Below are 11,469 nucleotides of genomic sequence, written 5' to 3' on the forward strand. Positions count from 1 at the left end.
AATCCAAGACTACCAGCCCAGAGATGGTCCCACCCACAAGGGGCCTCTCCCCCTTGATCACTAATTGAGAAAATGTCCCACAGCTGGATCTCATGGGGGCATTTCCCCAACTAAAGCTCCTTTCTCTGTGATAACTCCAGCTGTGTCAAGTTGACACAAAGCTAGTCAGTACACTCTCTTTCTCTCTTTTTTTGACACAAGTCTCACTTTATAGCCCTGGCTGTCCTGAAACTCCCCATGTAGACCAGGCTGGCTCACAGAAATCTCTCTCTCAGTGTTTCCTTGATGCTAGTCTTTCTGCCTGAGGTGAGATAGAACCTCAGAACAATCATAATTTGCATTTCCCAGATGGCTAAGAAGGTTGAACTTCATTTTTTTTTTAAGTCTATATCAGCAATTTGCTTTTCTTCTTTTGTTAAGGTCGTTTAGGAGATGACATCTCTTCCGGCAGATTCCACACACCTGCACAGGGACATTCATGACCCCAGGTGAGCAGTCCCACTTGGAGCACCTGTACAAGTCATTTAAACACGATATGGTGGGAACCTTCTAAACTCTGGAAGCCCTGAGAGATTGTACCTTCTAGCAGAAGTAAAGTCCTTATATAACGGTCTCCAGGCAATTCCCACCCCAGTCGGCACAGATGATAACACTTGGATCAGCCTCACCACGAAGACCCCCTGTTAGACTGTGTTTGCCCATGCACACAGATATATATGTACTGTGACATGATTACTGCAAATCAGTAAGTACTGGACAAGAAATCAATAAAAAGCAAACAGAACCATGCGAGGGGTGTAAGGTTACCTTGTGTTCCCAGCACCTGGGAGACAGACGCAGGATCATTAGCTCAGGGCATCTTCAGCTATTTACCGAGTTCTAGGCCTACCTAGCCTCCCAAGACCCTGTCCAAACAGTAAACAAATAAAAGAAAGCCTATGTGTTTTATACACCTGAGGGAGGGACATGGGCAGCTGAGATAGAAAGTACCAATTCAGTCAGCTCTCTTCCTGCTTGGGACCCCCAGTCACACATCAAAGCACATAAACTTATCTTTCTACGCTATGTAATTTATAGATTTTTTATAACTATATATAAAATCATCCAGATAGCCTCATCCTTTCTTTATGTATGAATATTGTTTCCTTTCTGCATATAAGATCACATGTAAGTACACACACATATATTTCAGACAAATATATTTTTAAATAAGTATGTAATTGGGCTGGAGAGATGGCTCAGCCATTAAAGGTTAGGCTCACATGAAAAGTAAGTATGTAATCCTACAGGAAGTAGTGAGATATGGTTACATCTTAGAAACGGAAAGAGTTGAAAGCACAGTAGCAACAATAACAGATATATGTGCATATCGTATGTGTGCATATCATACATGTGCATAGAGATAAACTGATTTTGAAATTCATAGAGAACAGGAAGAAATGCAAGATTCAATAATCTAGAGCTGGTTCTCCACCTTCTTACCGCTGCAACCCTTTAATATAGTTCCTCATGTTGTGGTGACACCTGACCATAAATTTATTTTCATTGTTACTTCCTAACCATAATTTTGCTACTATAATTAATCGTGATGTAAATATCTGGTATGCAGGATATCTGATATTCGACCCCTGGTGAAAGAGTCCTTAGCCCCACAAAGGGATTGCAACCATAGGTTGAGAAGCTCTGACCTAGGGTTTCTATAGCTGTGCAGGACATAAGATGTCAGGAAAACCTCCCTGTAGAGCTGGGAGTTGTGCTGAGATAGCCACAGGAAGCTTGGAGCCTTCCAGGAAAATGTGGGCTCTGGGCTACAAAGAAGCAAAACTCTCTCTTGACAATTTGACCTCTGGAACAGCATCTTCTACAGACTTAAGACTCTAAATTCAGACTCCATGTGTGATCTGGGAACATCAAAGAGACCCAGAGTCTGAAAGTGGTATTGCATGCATGATATGACCTCATCTTGATGGAGTTTTATATGTGGGGATCCCATGTTGCTGAAAAATTACTGTAATCATGAAGATAGGAAAACAAAATTACCTAGTTTTCAACACAGGCTGCACTGGATTCTGACAAAAGATCGATGGTGAATTAACAATTACAACATGAGGCTAGAGAGATGGCTCAGAGGTTAAGAGCACTAACTACTCTTCCAGAGGTCCTGAGTTCTAATCCTAGCAACCACATGGTGGCTCACAACCATCTGTAATGAGATTGGATGCACTCTTCTGGAGTGTCTGAAGACAGCTACGGTGTACTTACATATAATAAATAAATAAATCTTAAAAAGAAAAAGCAATTACAATGATGGGATTAAACATCTGGTAACCTGCTGCAGAGAAATTAACATATACCATATAAAATATAGTAGAATCAACAAGAATCTGAGATGTAGCCTTTTCCCATAAAGTGGAAGCTAATTTGGGGGGAGGGAAGGGAATAAAGGATTTCTCTGTGAAGCCCTGACTGTCCTGGAACTAGGTCTGTGTAGATCAGGCTGGCCTCAAGCCCATAGAAACCGGTCTGTCTCTGCCTCCAGAGTGCTGGGATCAAAGACGTGCGCCACCATCTCCTGACCAAGGAAGCTGCTTTTTTTTTTTTTTTTTTTTTTTTTTTTTTTTTTTTTTGAGGCAGGTGTTTGCCTGGGATGAGAAGAGGGACAGAGACTAAGGATGAACAGGCATAAAAGGTCTTCCAGGAGAAGTAACATCCCCTAAGATAAATTTGCTGTGATAGCTACACCAACTGAATCACACTGCTAAAAGTCACTGAACTACATCCTTAAAACTGGTATAAGGCAATCCAATGGAACTGTAAAGTTATTACAAATAAAAAGTAATAGATTCCTAGCCAGGCAGTGGCTCACAACTTCAATCTTAGCTTTCGGGTGGCAGAGCAGGTAGATGTCTATGAGTTCAAAGCCAGTCTGACCTACATAGTGAGTTCTAGGCCATCTAAGGATGCACAGTAAGAACCTGTCTCCAAAACAACAAAGAAGTGATAGGTTCCTGATGTGCTAACAGTGGTCAGGTAAAACTAAGACAACTCTAGGAAGTCATCAGTTATCTAACAACAAGATTATCTAACAAGAAACACCTGGTACTTAGGGGAAATTTTAAAATTCTATTAATACTAATCCTTGAACTATTGTTTTTTAATTATGTGTATGTGCGGGAGTATGGGGTATATATGTGGGGGTGAGGGTGTTTGGGGGGTGTAAGTATGTATGTGGGCAGTGGGGGGTGAATGTGGGGGCGGGGTGTAGATGTTGGGAGTAGGAGAGTAGGTGTGGGGAGTGTGGGGTGTGTATGTAGGGGGTGGAATGGGAGTGTGAGGGTTTGGATATGTGTGGGGAAGTGGGTGTGTGGATGTGTGAGTGTGTGAATATGGAAGGTATGAATGTGTGAATGTATGGATATGTGGATGTGTGTGAGAAGTGTGGGGATATGGATATGTGTTGGGGGTAAGGGGTAGGGTGGGGAAGAGAATGGATATGGGGAGGGGTGTGGGTATGTGAATGTGTGGGGAGTGGGGAGATGTGTGTATGTGTGTGTGTTGTGTGTGTGTGTTGTGTGTGTGTGTGTGTGTGTGTGTATGCAGAAGTATGCATGTGGAGAGCAGAGGACAGCTTTCAGGGGTTGGCTCTACTTCATCAGCATAACAGTTTAACACATAAGTTTTATGGCTCATAATTAAATAAAAGTATATTTAGAATAATCATTTTAAATTTGATGTTCTTCGTTTTTACCGATAATAGGTTTTGTTGTAACATTTTCAAACAGGTATACCACTATACTTTGCTCATATCATCCCCTGCCGTCCTTTGTATTCTCTCCCCTAGATATATCCCTCTGCCTTCATATCACACATACATGCTCATATTTAAATTAAGATTTTACTCACTCTGGTGCTAACCTGGAAGTTCCATCACTGCTGGCTAACTCTCATGATGCTAGAAGGTTCCATGCATACTACCAGAGTAAAAAACTGACAAAAGCCTTGCCAGGTAACAGCTATGAACCCTGCAAGCTACAATAGCAACTGGACTGGTGAGATGTGCCCAATGGTACAATAGTGGCTCAGCCCACTCCATAAGATGAAACCCGTGTCTGGCTAAGTCATATGCTCCAGGGAGAAAACTGGCACTGCTCTCCTGCCAAGTGGGCATAGTAACAAACTCTGTATTGTCTCTCATAGATTAATGCACCTCTCAACTTCTCAGAGAAGCTTTTTCTTTCAGTAGATGACAACTAATACAGACCCCACAAATAAGAGACTTCTGAGTGCTCAGCTCTAAGGGAACATCTGCGTCATACTCCTTCAGAGATCAGAAAAATTGTAAAAGCCAGAAGGCGGAGATCAGTGACTGTAGCAAAACTCTACTCGCCAAATATGACAGTGCAACTGCACACACAAACTCTCAGCAGCTCTAACTGCTCGCACAAGACCTGCACAAGATCAGGCCAGCCAACTCCCCGTTCCTAAAGCCCCACCCTCTCTAAGGAGCTGCTGCGGGAGAGATGCAGTTCCTGAGAGGATGCCCTGCTCCAGCAGTCGGCCCCACGTGCAGCTCATGTAGGCAGCGTGAGATGGACTCAGTGAATGACGATTAAATAAAATTTCTTTGAGTCTCACTATATAGCCCTGGAACTTGCTCTGTAGACCAGGCTAGCCTGGAGGTCACAGCGGTCTGTCTGTTTCTGCTTCCCAAATGCTGGGATTAAAGGTGTATACTATCACATCTAGCTGAATAAAATATTTAATATAGATTTTTTACATCAAAATCTAGATTCCCCATGTGATAGAAAACATGTAGTATTTCTCTCTCTTTATCTTCCCCATCAACATCTCTTATTTAGGAGAAGAGGTTTAAAGAAAAGAAAATTTGGCACTGGAGATATGGCTCAGTGTTTAAGAGCACGGACTGCTCTTCTACAGATTGAATTCAATTCCCAGCAACCACATAGTGGCTCACAACCATCTGTAATGGGATCTGATGCCCCCTTCTGGTGTGTCTGAAGACAGCTACAGTGTACTCATATACATTAGATAAATCAATAAATGAAAACTCAGAGGCAGGCCGATTTCTGAGTTCAAGGCCAGCCTGGTCTACAGAGTGAGTTCCAGGACAGCCAGGACTACACAGAGAAACCCTGTCTCGAAAAACCAAAATGAAAAATAAATAAATAAATAAATAAATACTCAACTTTATCTAAAATTATAAATATAAAATTAATCAGGGAACTCCACTGTAGAGAAAAAAACATGCAGAGAAAAACAAAGATGGAAATGCCCAGCAACACTTAACTTTCATAATGCCACAATCCCGACGCAGCACAGTAGAACTCACATATCCTCCCATGGAACACAAAAGCTAATAAATTAGCAAATGAAGACACAAACCTGTTCTGTTATAAATCAAACTTCAAAGCAAATGGGGGAATATAAACTATTGCATACGTGGTGCTTGGACGGGTGTCAAGTCATGTGGGAAAACATAAAGCTTGCTTCTGACCTCATTTCTTACAGCAAAAATAAGATCCAGATGGACTCTATTTTTATAATAGCTGAATGGGGAGGACTTTTCTAAGCGTTTCACAAAGAGCAGTGCCGGGGGTGGGGCAGGGGAATTATAAATTGAATTGCTTTCCAGCTAACAGTACTTGAGAGCTTGCTCCACTGGGGTACCTTTTTAGCATCTTATTTAATCTAGGATTTAATACAAGCAATGTATTTAGTTGTCACAACTGCATCAGGTGAGTACTGTTGGTGGCCTGGGCAACTGACCTATCATGTCCTTCTCAAGCTCTCCCAACCTCACCTCTCCCCTGGAAGTGATCATTTGGTCTGCCTCACTCACTACCTTAGCCAAGAGATGTTGCTGCTCTAGGTTCATCAGCCACATTGGCCCTCCCACAATCTCCACACCCAGCAGAAGTGTCCTTCCGTGGGGTGAAGCAATCACGGCCCATGGCTGCTGGGAAGTCTGATAGCCCCAGCCAGAAGTGGGGGAAAGTCAATTCCAGTGGAGTGGACATTGACTAATAAGAGAGAGGAGACAGAGATACTAGTTCCCTTGTCCCCACCCACCCACCCACCGACCTAGGGTTGTGTGGTCTCTCTACAGGGCTCAAGTGTGGCTGAATGGACCACCTGCTGAGCAAGTGGCTATGTTTCTGTAGCCAGCCATGCGACAGCATCCAATGTGGTGAAGCTGTCTCAGCATCCTGTCCAGTGTTTTCCTGCCTCACTTTGCTGGTTCTGGGATCTTGTCTCTCACCTAAGACATTAGTGTTTCATGGTTGTCTCGGTGTCTGAGTGGAATCTAAAAGATGGCATCCATTTTTCTCGCCCTAGAACACCAGGAGATAAGGAAACCTGCTGATCCCCAACTGGCTCTTCCTGATGTTTGACTTTGAACCTAAACCATAAATCTTGAACATTTATGAGATGACCAAGACTAAAGCTTAACAGCAGACATGAATATGAAGTCAATCACCCACAAAGCTAGCCAACATTATCAAGAGACATTAATCAGGATTCCAAAGTGGAAGTACAAATCACATTAATGGTGGGAGAGGATCAATATAATGATGAGATATTTTCCCATTGATATCTCCCATGAGATATCAAGGCAATCCTAATCAAGGTCCTAGCAATTTGGGGTAGCCAACCCCAGAGATCCTCTTGTCTCTGCTACCCCACCATGAGGCTTACAGGTGTAGGCTGCCACGCCCTGTTTTAACGTGGGTTTGGATGGGGCTGGAAGGATGGCTCAGTGGTTAAGAACACTGACTGCTCTTCCAGAGGTCCCGAGTTCAATTCCCAGCAACCACATGGTAGCTCACAACCATCTGTAATTGGATCTGATGCCCTCTTCTGGTGTATCTGAAAACAACTCATAAATAAAATAAACATGGGTTTGGGGACTCAAACTCAGGTCCTTGTGCTCACTCAGCAGGCACTGTACCAACTACTGTCTCCCTAACCTCATCCCTTTTTCTTTTCTTTTTCTTTTTTTTTTTTAAGATTTATTTTATTTATTATATGTAAGTACACTGTAGCTGTCTTCAGACACTCCGGAAGAGGGCATCAGATCTTGTTACAGATGGTTATGAGCCACCATGTGGTTGCTGGGATTTGAACTCCGGACCTTCGGAAGAGCAGTTGGGTGCTCTTACCCATTGAGCCATCTCACCAGCCCTCTTTTTTTTTTTTTTTTTTTTAAGATTTATTTTATTTATTATATGTAAGTACACTGTAGCTGTCTTCAGACACTCCNGAAGAGGGNNTCAGATCTNNTTANNGATGGTTNTGAGCCACCATGTGGTTGCTGGGATTTGAACTCTGCACCTTTGGAAGAGCAATCGGGTGCTCTTACCTGCTGAGCCATCTCACCAGCCCCTTTATTTTCTTTTTTAACCACACAACAACTATATCAAGTTTTCTGTACCTAAAATGGAAAGAGCCCATCCTCCAGTCCCCAAGGATAGTTTTTCCAAGGGTCAATCTGGAGTAAGCACAGGTTACTGGGGATTTTGTTTGGTTTGTTTTAATTTCCATTTTCCAGACAGCCCCTCACAACTCAGATGCCCTGGTTAGAAGTCACTATTTAGCTTACAACTTTGCCATGTAGCCTAGGCTAGCCTTGAGATTTTGGGCTTTCCTACCTCTGCCTCAAAAATATTAGGATTGTGGACCACAGCTTGCTCCACTCTTGGGTTGTTTCGTTTTGTTTTTTAATTTTATTTTTTACTTATTCACTTTACATCCTGCTCACTGCCCCCTTCTCATTCACCCCCTCCCACAATCTTTCCTCCATCCTCCCTCTCCCCTTCTCCTTTGAGCAGATGGTGGGTCCCCCTGGGTATCACAAAGCCCTGACACTTCAAGTCTCTGCGAGGCTAGGAGCTTCCTCTCCCACTGAGGTCAGACAAGGCAGTCCAGCTAGAAGTAGCTTTTTGGCTAGCCCCAGCTCCAGTTGTTCAGGACCCACACTGTTCTTTTGATTGTTTGTTTGTTTGTTTGTTAGCTTTATTTATTTTGTGTGTGTGTGTTCGAGGGGACAGCGTGTAGGTATCTGTTCTCTCCTACACATGATTTCTGAAGATCAAACTCTGGTTGTGGGGTTTATTTGTTTCTCTGTCAGCAAACACCCACCTCACTGGGCTACCACTGATATTTTAATCTGCACTGTCCTTTGTCCTTAGCCCTTTGACTTTGGACACATCTTTGTGAACTTTGCTCTTTGCCCGAGGATCTAAACCAGTGGCATGCTGACCAATCATTAAAATCCAGCTCTCAAAACTGGGCACAGTGGCTTATGCCAGTAAACTCAGCACTCAGGAGACTGAAGCAGAAAAGTTGCCTCAAGTTCAAGGTTGGCTTGGATTGTATGGTGACTTCTGGGCTAGCCTAAACTACAGAGTAAGACCTGATCTCAAAAACAAACAAACAAAAGACAGTTTCCATGATACTGGGAAGCATGGTAGCATGCAGGTAGACATGGTGTTGGAGAAGGAGAAGGAGCTGAGATTACAACATCTTGATCCACAGACAACAGAGAGAGATTGGTCCAGACTTCTTGGACCTCAAAGCCTGCCTCTAGTAACACACTTCCTCCAACAAGGCCACACCTCCTAATAGTGCCACTCCCTATGACTATTCAAACACATGAGTCTATGGGGGCCACTCCTATTCAAACCACCAGCTTTATTTTTTATCTTGGGGGGGGGGGTTGTTTGGAAACAGGGCCACTCTCATTCTGTAGCCCACGTAGTCCTAGAAATCACTTGGCAGCCTAGGATGCCTAGAGCCTAAAGACCCCAGACTCCCAGGTGATAGGATTATAGGTAAAAGACGCCATGCCTTGCTTAACAAACTTAAATTATGTTTATTTATTCTGTATGTGTATGACACATGAGTGTACAAGTGTGCAGACACCGTGGTACACATGTGGAGGTCAGAGGACAACTTTCAGGATTCGGTTCTGGGACTTGCTCTCAGGTTACCGGGTTTGTCCAGCATTGGCTTTCACTCACTAAGTCATTTTGCTGGCCCCATAATCTTGCATTTTTAATAATGACTATGTATTATAATAACCAGCTAACAAAATTCCAGAAAACTTAGCAATTAGCCCTAGTAAGCTGACACACTACCAGATATAACCTGCCAGACTTCCCAGTTTGGGCCTAACTTCTCCCAAGGACGTCTCTTGGCAGCTCAGGGATTCAAACACTCCACGCAGGGCTGCCCCAACCCTGATCTGTATGTCACTTAGCTCTTGCCTACTTCTCCAGGCTTTCTGTTAGTCTCAGCCTGCATCTTCTCTTTTCTTCTTTTCCGTAGGCTAGGAATCAGGAGAAAGAGCCAGCAAGATGGCTCAGAGGGGAACGCCACAGGTCAACAACAAACCTGATGACCTGAGTTCCATTCCAGGGTGGAAGGAGAGAATCAGCATGAAGGAGTTTTTCTCTGGCCTTCACATGCACGTTGTACGTTGTGGCTTGTGTGCACAGATGCCATTCACATACATACATGCATACATACACACACACACATACACACACACACACCACAAAAGAAAAACTAAAGAAATGTGGGAAATGGAGCTGAAAATATAGCTCAGTTGTTATAGTGATTACATCCCCGCATGCACAGGACCCTGTGATCAAACCCCAAGTACCTCATGAACAGGTTTGACAGCACACGCTTGAAATCCCTATATCTAGGAGGTGAGACAGGAAGATCAGGAATTCAAATCCTTGGCTACATGTTGAGTTCAAGTCCAGTCTGAATTAAAGACCCTGTCTCAAAAAAAACCATGTTTTTAGCATCGGTAGATTGATAGTGATTGTTGACATAAATCTTTAGCCTTCATCCTCCGTGTACCTACCATTTATGAGCTCCAGCTCGTCCTTCAGCCTCTCTGAGGTCTAGGCTCCTAGTTAATAAAATGAGAACAGCAGCCTTCTGGGCGGTTGTGAAGATTAAATGAAATAGTGTCTATAAAACAGTGCAGCGTTGGGCATGGCTAAGTATCCAATGAATGGTAGGTGTCATTATCTGCTTCGAAAGGCCACTTTTATGTGGTTGCATACGCAATACAGTTTAAAAGAGTTTAGAGTAATAGCAGGCCCTGGTGCATCAGCTCATCACCCGGCAAAGGGCCTTCCATCGAGCCACAGCCAAACTCCATTATCCTGACATTCAAACTCAAATATTAAAGTCAGAAGCAGCTCCTGCAGCCACAGAGACATCCATCTGACTTTCAAACACTGATGAACCAGAGGGATTCATTCACATACTCGTCCAATTTTGCATACGTGGCAAGTGTACTTGGCAAAATAGATATGATGTGGACCCTCGTGGAACTGATGACCTGGCTGGGAACGGGGACACAGAGCATGGTCCCAAGAACATGTGATCTTACACTGTGACAAGTGCTAGGCAGAGCACGGTGAAGGTGGGATGAGAAATGATGTCAGGTAGATCTTACCTAGCCTAGGGTCAGAAGGGTCGTTTAAGGAGCTGCAGGCGTGGCTCAGTTGGTGCGGGTGCTTGCCTAGCATGCACAGGCCCCACAGGTTCTATAAGAAAGCAGGCTGTGCAGGCCATGAGGAGCAAGCCAGTAAGCAGCATCCCTCCATGGCCTCTGTATCAGCTCCTGTCTCCAGCTTCCACCCGGTCTTGAGTTCCTGTCCTGACTTATTTTGTTGAGGAATTACAATGTGGAAGTATACACCAAAATAAACCCTTTCTTCCCCAACTTTTGGCCATAGTGTTTCATCATAGCAATAATAACCCTAAAATACCCTGGAAAGGAAAGTAGAGAGGGATGGAGGGAGAGAGGGAAGGAGAGAGATTGGAAGAAAGAAAGAAAAAAGGGAGGGGAGGAGTCAGGGAGGGAAAGAAAGAAGAAAGGAAGGAAGGAAATATTTTAGCTAAGCACTAAGTCATGAGCACCATTTATCTGACCAGAGAGCTGAGGAAAAGCATTGCACAGTAAAGAGCCAGCCTGGGCTAAGGTCTCAGAGCCCGGGACACTCAAGGCTCTTGACAGGAGCCACACAGAACCACAGCACAAAAGAAAACCTGTTAGTCACTACTCTGCTTGTGTGTCCCCCTTGCCAGCCCACTGTTTCGATTCTCCAGCCCTTTCTAAAGGGGGTGGATTCTGTGCCCACAGCCTTTACTGTTGACCACAAAGAGTACAAAGTATATACCCATGAATGAGTATGACATTTAAGGATGCGTGGGAGGGGCAGCCTGAGAGGCTGCGTTCTGCACTTCTGAAGTTCAGCTACAGTCGTAGGGAAAACTTGGAGATCAGAGGCTGGAGGCTGAGCAGAAGCTAACTACCGCACAGTAACGCTGCCTGCAGTCGGGTCTTCCTAGGTGATTCCAATTGCTGCAGCTAGCAGCTACCTTAGGCCAGGGTCCCAGGCTCCTGTAGGCAGACAGGCCACC

Source organism: Mus pahari, chromosome 1, assembly GCF_900095145.1.
Source record: "Mus pahari chromosome 1, PAHARI_EIJ_v1.1, whole genome shotgun sequence".
In the NCBI taxonomy this organism is placed as follows: Eukaryota; Metazoa; Chordata; class Mammalia; order Rodentia; family Muridae; genus Mus; species Mus pahari.